This window comes from Bombina bombina, chromosome 1, assembly GCF_027579735.1.
Source record: "Bombina bombina isolate aBomBom1 chromosome 1, aBomBom1.pri, whole genome shotgun sequence".
Taxonomy (NCBI): domain Eukaryota; kingdom Metazoa; phylum Chordata; class Amphibia; order Anura; family Bombinatoridae; genus Bombina; species Bombina bombina.
The window spans coordinates 1,493,855,506-1,493,870,774 of NC_069499.1; the positions used below are offsets into that span (position 1 = coordinate 1,493,855,506).

General features: G+C 37.5%; 1 protein-coding gene across 2 annotated transcripts in view; it reads left to right on the plus strand.

Annotated features, from left to right (window-relative positions):
• ADAP2 (ArfGAP with dual PH domains 2) overlaps positions 1–15,269 on the plus strand; it is a 101,266-nt gene that overhangs the window by 18,801 nt on the left and 67,196 nt on the right. The gene's annotated exons all lie outside the window — the stretch shown is intronic.

Here is a 15,269-nt window from a genome sequence, read left to right on the forward strand (position 1 = left end):
TAACAGGAAATGCATACTATTATAAACTAATGTCATAACCTTCAAAAACATTCAAGAACCAGGACGTATTTGCCCACAAGTTCATGTATGCAACTGCAAGAGTAAAACAAAGCATTTAGACAGTGTATGGGTTAGAGTCCCGTTATTTGTGACATTAGGCATACTTAACAATAGGCTAGGTCGTTGGGATCCTGGGTTTTTTAACATTAACCTCCGGTCGTGGGGAGCTATGTCAGGTGCATAAGTATCTCCCAAAACCTTGGTAGTGAGATACGTCCAAGGAGGTCTTAGTACCGGTACCTTATAAGTCCCTCTGAAGTTGTCTCTGGATTGGACAAAGCTATGTAAAGTGTGGACTTTCTCCGGGTGGTAGCAGTGTTGATCTGGATCATTAAGCCATGCTGCGGTCCTACATGAAGTTTGCTCTTCAGCCACACCACCGCCAGGGATCCCCCCGAACCCCCACGGGGCCGTGGCCAAGATGCGTCGATCTTTTGTTCGATGAGGCTTGTTCATAATGCCAGTAAGTTCTTGAGGCACTGCTGGTAAAAGGCCTTTATCGGCTGTTGTTGTGTGCTAAGTGCCCTTTGTCTCTGGTGTCACTATGGCATGGTTGTTCAGAAGGTAGGAGTTCTCAATCGATTGAGTGTTGGGTTGTACAGCCTCCCTGGGGCCCTAGGGATAGGCCGCATCGAAAAAATTTTTTAGATTGCTGAATTATCAGTAACTTCGATTGAACTGGTGACATCTTATTTATGAGAGTTTGAAGGTCCTGTGCAGAAGGCGCCTTGTCTATCAGTCTTTGGAATAACGCCTCCAAACTGAGAAATAGCATATCATGTTTGTTGGGAGGCTTTTCAGCCCGTATGTCAATTACGCTGTCAGTTGTTGATGTTTCCTCCATCTTTCTCTTCCCTTGCTCACCCATGTTATTTGATCTTGTCGAAGGGGATGGTGTTTATTGCGGGTGATTTGAGATGACAAGTTGGAGTTGAAGCGTGGGAGATGCTGCCTGTGAGATCGCCGCCGCTACAGGCCTCAGATGTCCTTTTCTCTCCCTGGCATCATGAATACAGCAAAGTAGTTTAAAAATATGTTATATATCACTCAGATCTATGTAGATATGATGACTACATGATATCATGTACACCTAATGGGATATGCAGGAAAACATAATCTACAAATAGCGTGTTCCTATATTGCATTTTTAATATTTGATATTTGTAAATCTCACTTGCACTGTTATAAAACTTGGGTTTTTAACTATTGCAATCCATTTACATCTGCACCACAGCTAATCCATCTAAATGCATCTTTTAGGTTGTTAGGATGTATTTTTCTTTCACTTAATTTTTGTAAACTATATTTTTTTCTTTTGTTAGTTACAGGCCCGGTTCCAGTTTAGCATGAACTGTATACAAGTTTCTATTCAAAACACTTATCTCTTTTTTTTTTTTTTGCATGACCCCACTGCAATCCGCCATCTTGTTTACAGTTCACGCCAAAATACAACCAGGCCTGTAACAAACAAGAGAAATACAACCATATAACGAGTGCACAGTCTGCCCATCCTAAAAGATGCATTTAGATGGGTTAGCAGTGGTGCGGATGGAAATGGATTGCAATAGCTAACAATGAAAGTTGAGTCTTAGCAATCTCGTTTCGAAACCCGATTTGAAAAACGCTAGTAGGAATTGCAATCAAATGTTTTTTGTTCTAAAGTGACTGTCCATCCTGCCTAGATACATATGTTCTTCAGTGTTGAGGATGTATTATAATGACAATAGGTTAATAATGTCACACATGTAAATGAGTATTTTCCTTGCAGGTTAAACAAAGGGGTTTATGTGGCAGTTTTGGGAGACCTCACAGTTTCTATTAGGAAAAGAGGTACTTTACGCACAAAATATCCTTTTTTGAGGAGCTTTTCTGAGTTCAGCAGAAACAAATCATGAAACAATCTTGGTATCTCAACATTTTAATAAATAAATGTTAGGAACTATCATTTAGTCAAATGTGAAGCATACAGCAAAGTATAAACAGGAGAGGGCACAAAAATAGTGCATTACTGCACAAAAGGAAATGTACGTAATACTCACTGTATAAAATACATGCACCTAATTCCAAAGCTAGGATTTTATTGTAAACTCCCAGATGAAGGTTTAAAGGCCAAGTATAGTCAGCAGCTCTAATCATGTATAATAAAGGCTAAAACAGATAAAGTTATGCATTTTTCAGCTAAAAGTAAATGAGCATGCATGTGTGGATGTGCGCACTGAGTATGCATATGTGGCTGCAAGCACTGCATGTGCATATGTGGTCATGAGCATTGTGTGTACATTTGTGGCTGTGAGCGCCACGTATGCATGTGTGGCTCTGAGCACTGAGCATCCATAAGTGGCCATGAGCACTGAGCATGCATATGTGGCTGTAAGCACTGTGTGTGCATTTGTGGCTGTGACCAATGCATGTGCATTTGTAACTGTGAGTGCTGCATGTGCCATTTGTGGCTGTGAGCGCTGTGTGTGCCATTTGTAGCTGTGAGCACTGCATGTGCCATTTGTGACTGCGCTTGCTGCACTTAAAAAAGGAAAACTGCAGTGACTCCAAGTTCCTATTATTTGTACCAAGTGACCCTTTTTTAGTTGTGCAAGTGGATGACAAAAGCTTGAAATAGAAAAAGAAGTTGCTGACTGTGAAAAACATTCTAAAATTGCACAATAAAGAATTCTTGGTTTTAGTAAGAAATTGTAAATCATGCCCATATGCTAATACTGTACACTGTGTAATAGAACAAAACCTGCACAACTAATACATTTTAATATAGTTTTATTGGTTGGTGCCTTAAAAGTTTTCAGATATGTGGTGAATAATATAATTACATAATATTTTATTTGTGTATATATATTTATTATCAGAAGACTATATTGCTTTATTTATTTGTTTATGTAAAGAACAGTAAAAGGGGGAAATACAGAAATAATGATTCAGAAAAACTAATAGAACATATAACAAGTAAGTTGTAAGGCAATATTTATTAAAAAACAATAGCACTGCAAGAAGAAAATTCTCTATTGTGTTTACAAGATTTTTTTATTCCTTTAAACAAAGCTGAACAGCATATTAATCAGAAGGGATAGCAATCATATATAAGCAAACAGTAACAATGTATAGTTGTTAAACAAACATTGTTGCAACATGTAACACATACAGAAAATAAAATGTAACAGAACTTAGTAGGAAATAAATTAAAAAGTCCAGTCCTTTTTCAATATAGCACCTGCATTTGATTATCTTAAAGGGATAGTCTAATCAAAATTATTCTTTCATGATTAAGATAGGGAATGCAATTTTAAACAACTTTCCAATTTACTTTTATCATCAAATTTGTTTTGCTTCCTTAGTATTCTTTATGGAAAACTAAACTTAGGTAGCTCATATGCTAATTTCTAAGCTGTTGAACTGCCTCTTATCTCAGTGCATTTGACAGTTTTTCACAGTTAGACACTGTTAGTTAAGTTGTGTCATATAGATAACATTGCGCTCACTCCCGTGGAGTTATTTAAGAGTCAGCACTGATTGGCTAAAATTAGTGTGACCATATACCGCTTTAAAAAGGGACACATATGAAAAATACATATGTCAGGGTTCTTATACAAAACATTTCTTTAAACAGCCATGAAAACAGCCCTGACTTGTATTTTTCAAATGTGCCCCTTTTTAAAGCGGCAATATGATCACCCTAGCTAAAATGCATGTCTATCAAAAGAACTGAGATAAGGGGCCAGTCTGCAGAGGCTTAGAAACAAGGTAATCACAGAGGTAAAAAGTGTATTAATATAACAGTGTTGGTTATTCAAAACTAGAGAATGGGTAATAAAGGGATTATCTATCTTTTTAAACAATAAAAATTCTGGTGTAGACTGTTCCTTTAAATCCAATCACTGGGATCTTTAAAGCACATTTTCTTTGATACTATTTGCTTATATATGATTGCTTTCCTTTCTGATTAATTTTAGATTTGCAAAAGTTTGATAACTAGCGGTTATTAGGATACCGTTTTAAAAGTGTTTCAGTATAATATTCCTTGTATTGTTTAAGCATTTAATTATTGCACTATTTGTCTCTAACTATGAGTTTAACCCAACAAAGGGGTTGGACACATAGTTAAAGTCAACTCCAGAATTACATTGTACTGCCGGCTTATGCACCAATCACACCTGGCATATGTGCATATCTGCCAATCACCAGTCCATGTTCAGCCCAGGGGCAGAAGTATATTTCTGTTCCAGAACTGACTTTTGTGCCAAGCAATAATGATATCTGAAAATACTCTAATACATTAAAGGGACAGTCTACTCCAAAATTGTTATTGTTTAAAAATATAGATAATCCCTTTATTACCCATTCACCAGTTTTGCATAACCAACACAGTTATATTAATATACTTTTTACCTCTGTCATTAACTTGTATCTAAGCCTCTGCAAGCTGCCCCTTGTTTCAGTACTTTTGACAGACTTGCAGTTTAGCCAATCAGTACTGACTCATATATATCGACGGGAGTGAGCACTTTATGTATGAACTAGCACTGTCTAGCTGTGAAAAATGTCAGAATTCACTGAGATAAGAGGCGGTCTTCAAGGGCTTAGCAAATAGCATATGAGCCTACCTAGGTTTAGATTTAAACAAATAAGTCCACGAGAACAAAGCAAATTTGATGATAAAAGTAGATTTGAAAGATCTTTACATTTTCATGCCATATCTGAATCATGAAAGTTTAATTTTGACTAGATTGTCCCTTTAATGCAGTTGTATGACCCTTTAATTCCCTTGGTATCTTTTGTTGAAGAAGCAGCAATGGAAACTACCTGAACAGATCAGGTGAACCAATGACAAGAGGAATATATGTGCAGCCATCAATCAGCAGCTAGCTCTCTACCTAGATATGCTTTTCAACAAAGGGTATCAAGAGAATGAAGCAAATTAGATAATATAGGTAAATTGGAAAGTTTTTTTGTTGTTTTTTTTTGAGTAAAACATTGTCATTCATCGCATATGTGTGTGTAAATATTAAGCAAAGCCCTTAGAGGAACATGCAACCCCCTATTTGAAAAAACCCAACATTTTTCTTTCATGATTTAGATAGAGCATGCAATTTTAAGCATCTTTCTAATTTACTCCTATTATCAATGTTTCTTTGTTCTCTTGGTATCTTTATTTGAAAAAGCAGGAATGTTAAAGTGATGGTAAATTTCAGACTATAAGAATGTTGCAATAAAATATATATTAGTTAGCAAGTAAAACCACATAATTATTTTTTTTAAGTGTATATATATTTTATAATAAAAGGTTTATAATCCTAACTTGTGTTGTCTGTTCCTCCGTCCCCCTTCATTTCCTCTTTTGGCTGGGCTGTGATGTATAGAGCAGTCACATTCACTCTACATAGGCTTTCTATGGGCTTTAAAGGGGCTGGACTTCAAGATTGTCAACTGACACACATGTTGATTGGATGTTCACTGAAATTGTCATAAAAAATAAAAAGAGTTCATCCATGTGGGCCGGCATAACCTTGTAATAGAAGCATTACTATATGCACTAATTTAACCCTAAAAAAAGGTACACATATTTTTTTAATGGAGTACATTTATGGCATTTTATTATTTAAAGTTTACCATCACTTTAAAGGGACAGTCTAGTCAAAATTAAACTTTCATGATTCAGATAGGAAATGTTCAAAACTTTCCAATTTACTTTTGTCATCAAATTTGCTTTGTTTTCTTTGTATTCTTTGTTGAAAGCTAAACCTAGGTAGGCTCATATGCTAATGTATAAGCCCTTGAATGCCACCTCTTATCTCAGTGCAATTTGACAGTTTTCCACAGTTAGACACTGCTAGGTCATGTGTTCCATAAAGATAAACATTGTGCTCACTCCCATGGAGTTATTTATGAGTCAGCACTGATTGGCTAAAATGCGAATCTGTCAACATAACTGAAATAAAGGGTCAGTCTGCAGAGGCTTAAATACAAGGTAATCACAGAGGTAAAAAGTGTATTAATATAACGGTGTTGGTTATTTGGTTATACTAAACTGGGGAATGGGTAATGAAGGGATTAGCTATCTTTTTAACTAATAAACATTCTGGAGTAGACTGTCCCTTTAAGTGAGGTATCTTGTTGCCTTATCAGATGCCCATGATCACTCTATAGAAATATTTTTTTGCAATAGGAGGAGAGTTCCTTTTAAGAAATAGGTTCTCGTACCCACAACAGCCCAGGTTTTCATTATAGCTGAACCAGTGCATGGCAAATGCTGTACAGCTGTCATAACTCCCAGGACCATATACATATGTTATATCATGACATCCAAATTCCCCTCCTCCAACCCAATTTTGAACTGAACAGTGATTTGACCACTTGGTAACCCAGAGTACAACATAATCAAGAGGTTAAATGATTGCAATGACTTAACCTTTGTTTCTATGAAAATACAGTAAATTAAATGGGTTAACTGAATCCTGCAAAGTACATTTTCAGTGGTTAATTAACCCATTAATTGTCCAGTACGCACACAGCCCCCTTTGGGCATAGGTTATGTTAACCTCTTGATTACTGCAGGGATAACAAAATAGTGATGAGAGGTAAGGGTAGGGTTGCCATCTCAGCCATGTTTTCCTGGACACTTATGAGTTACACATGCTGCAGGGTATGCAGGGAAGATTATGAATGGTGCTGTCTAGGATCACTATTCATGTGCTGTCCAGGGGTGTGATTCATGTAACCCTCTGCACACCCTGCAGCATGTGTAACTCATAAGTGTCAAGGAAAACATGGCCAAAGCTTTTATTAGAAAATCACTAGCTCTTCAGATTGGAGTTTATGTGGTAGAAACTCATACTGTGGCAAACTTTAAAATAACCCCTACATCAGCAACCATTCAAGTTTTGGTAATCCTACAGATATTGATTTTATTACCACAGCCATGCCTTTGTGCTGCACACCTCAGTGGCTGCGTTCGGCAAAAGCTCCAAGCAAATGCAGCACTTGGTTGGAACGTTCAGAGAACCCTTCCAAGCCAGGTGCTGGGTGTTCGATGAGCGATCGGATTACACAAGTCCCAGCGTTTCCAGCAACGTCTTCAATAAGCATCTCCTGTCTCCCCTGCTTTACGTAAATGCATGCCGGGAGTTGTAGTCTTTGGCTTCTTTGTTCTTTGTTGCGCTGTGAATAATTTGTACGGGCAGTGCGGTGACAGGAGACGTTGTGCTGGGATCGTTTTTTATAAGCTTTCTTACTTGTGACGTCTCCATAGTGCCATGTCATCGATGAAGCAGATGTGCCGGCGCTGGCTCATCTGACAAACCAAAGCTTGTATCCTAGCAACTGAAAAGGCTGGAGATCCTGGGATGATGGGAAATAAACATAACTATTGTAGGTATACTGTGTAATATAATGAGAAGAGCCCTTCTTAAATTGCTGCCCTAGGCATAAGTTTAGTTGACCTAGATAAAATACGCCAAAACTGAAATTTACCATTCTCTCCATAGTAACTAAAACAAATAACTTTCTTTCATGTAATTAGCAAGAGTCCATGAGCTAGTGACGTATGGGATATACATTCCTACCAGGAGGGGCAAAGTTTCCCAAACCTCAAAATGCCTATAAATACACCCCTCACCACACCCACAATTCAGTTTTACAAACTTTGCCTCCCATGGAGGTGGTGAAGTAAGTTTGTGCTAGATTCTACGTTGATAGGCGCTTCGCAGCAGGCTGGAGCCCGGTGTTCCTCTCAGAGTGCAGTGAATGTCAGAGGGATGTGAAGAGAGTATTGCCTATTTGAATTCAATGGTCTTCTTCTACGGGATCTATTGCATAGGTTCTCTGTTATCGGTCGTAGAGATTCATCTCTTACCTCCCTTTTCAGATCGACTATATACTCTCATATACCATTACCTCTACTGATTCTCGTTTCAGTACTGGTTTGGCTGTCTACTATATGTAGATGAGTGTCTTAGGGTAAGTAAGTCTTATTTTATTATGACACTCTAAGCTATGGTTGGGCACTTTATATGTAAAGTTCTAAATATATGTGTTTAAACTTATATTTGCCATGATTCAGGATAATCAGTATTCCTTATTTTCAGTCAGTTTCATTATTTGGGATAATGCATATGGAATATTTTTTTCTTACCTTAAAAGAATTTTTTCAATTGACTTTTTTTCCCTGTGGGCTGTTAGGCTCGCGGGGGCTGAAAATGCTTCAATTTATTGCGTCATTCTTGGCGCAGACTTTTTTGGCGCAAAAATGTTGTAATTTCCGGCGCCCTAATTGACGCCGGAAGTTTGTGTATGGTTGCGTCATTTTTGACGTTCAGACGTTTTTTTGCGCCAAAATTGTGGGAGTCGTTTCTTTCGGCGTCACAGGATGTGGCGTCATACTTGGCGCCAAAAAATATAGGCATTGTACTTGGCGCCAATAATGTGGGCGTCATTTTTGGCGCCAAAAAATGTGGGCGTCATTCTTGTCTCCACCTTTTTTTCACATTATTTCAGTCTCATTTTTCATTGCTTCTGGTTGCTAGAGGCTTGTTCATTTGGCATTTTTTCCCATTCCTGAAACTGTCATTTAAGGAATTTGATATTTTTGCTTTATATGTTGTTTTTTCTATTACATATTGCAAGATGTCTCAACATGACCCTGGATCAGAATCTACTTCTGGAAAGACGCTGCCTGATGCTGGTTCTACCAAAGTTAAGTGCATCTGTTGTAAACTTTTGGTAACTGTTCCTCCGGCTGTTGTTTGTGATAACTGTCATGATAAACTTTCTAATGCAGATTGTGTTTCCATTAGTAATAATCAATTACCTGTTGTTGTTCCTTCAACATCTAATGTTCAGGATGTTCCTGTTAATGTAAAAGAATTTGTTTCTAAATCTATTAGGAAGGCTCTGTCTGTTATTCCTCCTTCCAGTAAGCGTAAAAGTTCTTTTAAAACTTCTCATATTTCAGATGAATTTTTAAGTGACCATCATCATTCTGACTTATCTGTTTCTGATGAGGATCTATCTGGTTTAGAAGATTCTGCCTCAGATATTGACACTGATAAATCTTCATATTTATTTAAGATGGAGTTTATTCGTTCTTTACTTAAAGAAGTGTTAATTGCATTAGATATGGAGGAGTCTAGTCCTCTTGATACTAGATCTACTAAGCATTTAAATTCGGTTTTCAAACCTCATGTAGTTATTCCTGAAGTTTTTCCAGTTCCTGATGCTATTTCAGAAGTAATCTCTAGGGAATGGAATAGTCTGGGTACTTCATTTACTCCTTCTCAAAGGTTTAAGAAATTGTACCCTGTGCCATCTGATAGATTAGAATTTTGGGATAAAATCCCTAAAGTTGATGGGGCTATTTCTACTCTTGCTAAACGTACTACTATTCCTACGGTGGATAGTACTTCCTTTAAGGATCCTTTAGACAGGAAGATTGAATCCTTTCTAAGGAGAGCTTATTTATGTTCAGTTAATCTTCTTAGACCTTCTATTTCTTTGGCTGATGTTGCTGCAGCTTCAACTTTCTGGTTGGAGGCTTTAGCGCAACAAGTGTCAGATCATAAGGCTTATAGCATTCTTCAACATGCTAATAACTTTATTTTTGATGCCATTTTTGATATCATTAGAATTGATGTCAGGTATATGTCTTTAGCTATTTTAGCTAGAAGAGCTTTATGGCTTAAATCTTGGAGTGCAGATATGACTTCTAAGTCAACTTTGCTTTCTCTTTCTTTCCAAGGTAATAAATTATTTGGTTCACAGTTGGATTCTATTATTTCAACTGTTACTGGGGGGAAAGGAACCTTTTTGCCGCAGGACAAAAAATCTAAAGGTAAATACAGGGCTGCTAATCGTTTTCGTTCCTTTCGTCAGAATAAAGAACAGAAGCCTGACCCTTCCCCTAAAGGAACGGTTTCTGTTTGGAAACCTTCTCCAGTCTGGAATAAATCCAAGCCTTTTAGAAAGTCAAAACCAGCTCCCAAATACGCATGAAGGTGTGGCCCTCATTCCAGCACAGCTGGTAGGGGGCAGGTTACGATTTTTCAAAGATATTTGGATCAATTCAATTCACAGTCTTTGGATTCAGAACATTGTTTCTCAAGGATACAGAATAGGTTTTAAGATAAGACCTCCTGTGAGAAGATTTTTTCTCTCTCGCATTCCAGTAAACCCAGTAAAGGCTCAGGCATTTCTGAAATGTGTTTCAGATCTAGAGTTGGCTGGGGTAATTGTGCCAGTTCCAGTTCTGGAACGGGGTCTGGGGTTTTACTCAAATCTATTCATTGTACCAATGAAGGAGAATTCCTTCAGACCAGTTCTGGATCTAAAAATATTGAATCGTTATGTAAGAATACCAACATTCAAAATGGTGACTATAAGGACTATTCTGCCTTTTGTTCAGCAAGGGCATTATATGTCCACAATAGATTTACAGGATGCATATCTTAATATTCCGATTCATCCAGATCACTATCAGTTTCTGCGATTCTCTTTTCTAGACAAGCATTACCAGTTTGTTGCCTTTCCGTTTGGCCTAGCAACAGCTCCAAGGATCTTTTCAAAGGTTCTCGGTGCCCTTCTCTCTGTAATCAGAGAACAGGGTATTGCAGTATTTCCTTATTTGGACGATATCTTGGTACTTGCTCAGTCTTTACATTCTGCAGAATCTCATACGAATCAACTTGTGTTGTTTCTTCAAAAACATGGTTGGAGGATCAATTTACCAAAGAGTTCTTTGATTCCTCAGACAAAGGTAACCTTTTTGGGCTTTCAAATAGATTCAGTGTCCATGACATTGTCTCTAACAGAAAAGAGACGTCTGAAGTTGGTTTCAGCTTGTCGAAACCTTCAGTCTCAGTCATTCCCTTCGGTAGCTTTTTGCATGGAAATTCTAGGTCTCATGACTGCTGCATCGGACGCGATCCCCTTTGCTCGTTTTCACATGAGACCTCTTCAGCTTTGTATGCTGAACCAGTGGTGCAGGGATTATACAAGGATATCACAAATAATATCCTTAAATCCCAATGTTCGATCTTCTCTGACTTGGTGGTTGGATCACCATCGTTTAAATCAAGGGGCCTCTTTTGTTCGCCCAACCTGGACTGTGATCTCAACAGATGCGAGTCTTTCAGGTTGGGGAGCTGTATGGGGATCTCTGACAGCGCAAGGGGTTTGGGAATCTCAGGAGGCAAGATTACCAATCAGCATTTTGGAACTCCGTGCTATTTTCAGAGCTCTCCAGTTCTGGCCTCTTCTGAAGAGAGAATTGTTTATTTGTTTTCAGACGGACAATGTCACAACCGTGGCGTATGTCAATCATCAAGGTGGGACTCACAGTCCTCAAGCTATGAAAGAAGTATCTCGGATACTTGTATGGGCGGAATCCAGCTCCTGTCTAATTTCTGCGGTTCACATCCCAGGTGTAGACAATTGGGAAGCGGATTATCTCAGTCGCCAGACGTTACATCTGGGCGAATGGTCTCTTCACCCAGAGGTATTTCTTCAGATTGTTCAAATCTGGGGACTTCCAGAAATAGATCTGATGGCCTCTCATCTAAACAAGAAACTTCCCAGGTATCTGTCCAGATCCAGGGATCCTCAGGCGGAAGCAGTGGATGCGTTGTCGCTTCCTTGGAATTATCATCCTGCCTATATCTTTCCGCCTCTAGTTCTTCTTCCAAGAGTGATTTCCAAAATTCTAATGGAACGTTCGTTTGTACTGCTGGTGGCTCCAGCATGGCCTCACAGGTTTTGGTATGCGGATCTCATTCGGATGGCCAGTTGCCAACCTTGGACACTTCCGTTAAGACCAGATCTTCTATCTCAAGGCCCATTTTTCCATCAGGATCTCAAATCATTAAATTTGAAGGTATGGAAATTGAACGCTTAATTCTTAGTCATAGAGGTTTCTCTGACTCAGTAATTAATACTATGTTACAGGCTCGTAAATCTGTGTCTAGGAAGATTTATTATCGAGTCTGGAAGACTTACATTTCTTGGTGTTCTTCTCATAAGTTCTCCTGGCATTCTTTTAGAATTCCTAGAATTTTACAATTTCTTCATGATGGTTTGGATAAAGGTTTATCTGCAAGTTCTTTGAAAGGACAAATCTCTGCTCTTTCTGTTCTTTTTCATAGAAAGATTGCTAATCTTCCTGATATTCATTGTTTTGTACAGACTTTGGTTCGTATCAAGCCTGTCATTAAGTCAATCTCTCCTCCTTGGAGTCTTAATTTGGTTCTGAGGGCTTTACAGGCTCCTCCGTTTGAACCTATGCATTCTCTGGATATTAAATTACTTTCTTGGAAAGTTTTGTTCCTTTTGGCCATCTCTTCTGCTAGAAGAGTTTCTGAGTTATCTGCTCTTTCTTGTGAATCTCCTTTTCTGATTTTTCATCAGGATAAGGCGGTGTTGCGGACTTCATTTCAATTTTTACCTAAGGTTGTGAATTCTAACAACATTAGTAGAGAAATTGTTGTCCCTTCATTGTGCCCTAATCCTAAGAATTCAAAGGAGAGATCTTTACATTCTTTGGATATAGTAAGAGCTTTGAAATATTATGTTGAAGCTACTAAAGATTTTATAAAGACTTCTAGTCTATTTATTATCTTTTCTGGTTCCAGGAAAGGTCAGAAAGCTTCTGCCATTTTTTTGGCGTCTTGGTTAAAGTCTTTGATTCATCATGCTTATGTGGAGTCGGGTAAGTCCCCGCCTCAAAGGATTACGGCTCATTCTACTAAGTCAGTTTCTACTTCCTGGGCTTTTAGGAATGAAGCTTGGTAGGAATGAAGCCTGGTAGGAATGTATATCCCATACGTCACTAGCTCATGGACTCTTGCTAATATGAAAGAAATGAATTTATCAGGTAAGTTCTTACATAAATTATGTTTTTTTGCATCCTTTTTTGGTATTTCTTTAAATTATAGTTATTTTGGTCTGCTTATTTAAAAAAAACAAAAAAAAAAAACCAGAAATGTATTGTTTTCATGATATGTTTGTTTGAACACAGCTTCAGCAAATATAATAAGCCTGTCAGTGAAGGGTTTAAAAGGACATATGCACATTAATTGTTTATTTTTTTCCAAAAATCTAAATATATAACCTTTTTTTCCTTCTAACAATGTTCCTATATTGAATTCATCTATTTTTTTAGATCTGGTTATTATAGGAGTTTGTCCTGCTCACCACCATACCTGTGAGGTTATCAGTCATACATTTCCTGCTTCTTATAATTTAAATGTAAAGACTTTTTAGTTAAAACCCTCCAAAACATGTTTTAATATTTTAAATTCAGAATTACTGCTTTCGATATGATTAATACAAACATTTTATATATAATTTCTGCTTGACTCTAATTATCCTTTTGTTTGTCAATTATTCACTGACTATGCACACTTCTTAAAGGGAGGTAAAGTTAAGATAAAGTGGGCAGTGTTAAAACCTTTTACATTTACTTGTATTATTACATTTGCTTTATTCTGATGGTATCCTTTGTTGGAGTCATACTAATGCTTAGGAGTGTGCACGTCATTGTATGGTAGCAATATTTGCAACAACATTCTTATAAACGTTGCAAACTCTGCTACCATAGAGTACTCCATACACATGCACATCCTTCTCCTCCTATGAGCCTACCTAGTTGTACTCCTCAACAAAGGATACCAAAAGAACAAAGCACATTTGATAATAGAAGTAAACTATAAATTCTGTATAATTGCATGCTCTATATAATTTTGACTTTACTTTTGGCAGATTTCAGCCTGTATTTCCTGTAAGCCATCTCTTTGTTTTTACAGTGTGTGTGTAACTTCTCTGAAGAACCAGTTTGGCTTCCTTTTTAATGTTACAATTCAGGCATTCAATAGAGTGTGCAGGTTCATCTTAACTGAGATTCTTCAAAAATTCCTATTGTTTGTAGCTCCCTTAAAGGGATAGAAAGGTCAAATTGAAGTGTGCATAAATGAATTTCAATTTCAAATAGAAGCATTTTAGCAAAATACTTCCATTAGCAAAAATTCTTCTAGTAAAAGTTAATAGTTTTTCTGTGGCATACGCACATATCCTGTGAGGGCCTTTTCACCAGTATTCAAGCTCAGAGAGCTGAAGTTGATGTGTATTTCTTCTGTGAAGATGTAATTTGTCTCTTAAAAGCTCCCACGGACTCTGAGAAGGTGTGGTGTTTGAATACTGGTGTACTGGCCCTCACAGGATATGTGCATATGCTGCAGAAAAACTGTAATGGAAGTATATTGCAAAAATGCTTCTTTTTAACATTTAAATGATCCTACACACATTTCGATTTTGACCTTTCTATCCCTTTAAATAATATGTATCTTTCTTAAAGAACTGCTCAGGTATTTCTCCATGCATTCTTTATTTTTGGTGTAGTTATACAATTCATGTGTCTGAATACAAACTCCCATTAATGAACGGTATCTTTTAGCCAATACAAAAATGCTGTTTTTCCAAATAAGTGCAAGATTACGAGTGGAGCGCGAACAGTTATGGGTGTTTGAGCGAATCGTTTATTTTGCTCATATTACAAGTTGAAAGTAAACATGATCGCTTGAGTGCAATTAAAGTTAACGCGTGTCCTATGGGAGCCTTGTTATGATGCCGTCAGAGCCGGCATCAGAACATCGCCCTTCAAAGAGGGCAGCAAATGTAAATATATATGTATATGCTTATATATGTATGTGTTAATGCATAAATATATATGTATATAAGCATATGCATATATATTTACTGGGAACACACAGTTCCCATAGACCGCAATGTAAAGGCACTTTTCAGTGCCCTTTTTATTCTAATACCCCACTCCCACCAACTTTAGACCCAAAATACTGCCTAGTGCAGTCATTTTATTAAAAAAATAAGATGCTACTATCTTTATTTTTATACTAGTATGTATTTTGGGGGCATTTGGGGCACATTCATAAAATTAAACAGAGATCTGATCTCTGGTTAATTTTAAAAGCGCTAATTGCTACCGAGATAATTTAGCGCTCCACTTGTAATTAATGAGTTGACGTGATTGCGATATCAGAAGTCCTGAAGTTAGCGCGCATTGAATTTCGCTTGTGTGCAAACAATTTATGTTAAACTTGTAATATGCGCTCTAACCCACCCACGTTAAAAGTTTACTTACAACGATTTAGCGTCCCACTTGTAATCTGTCCCTTAATGTTTTAAAGATTTATGGGAAATCC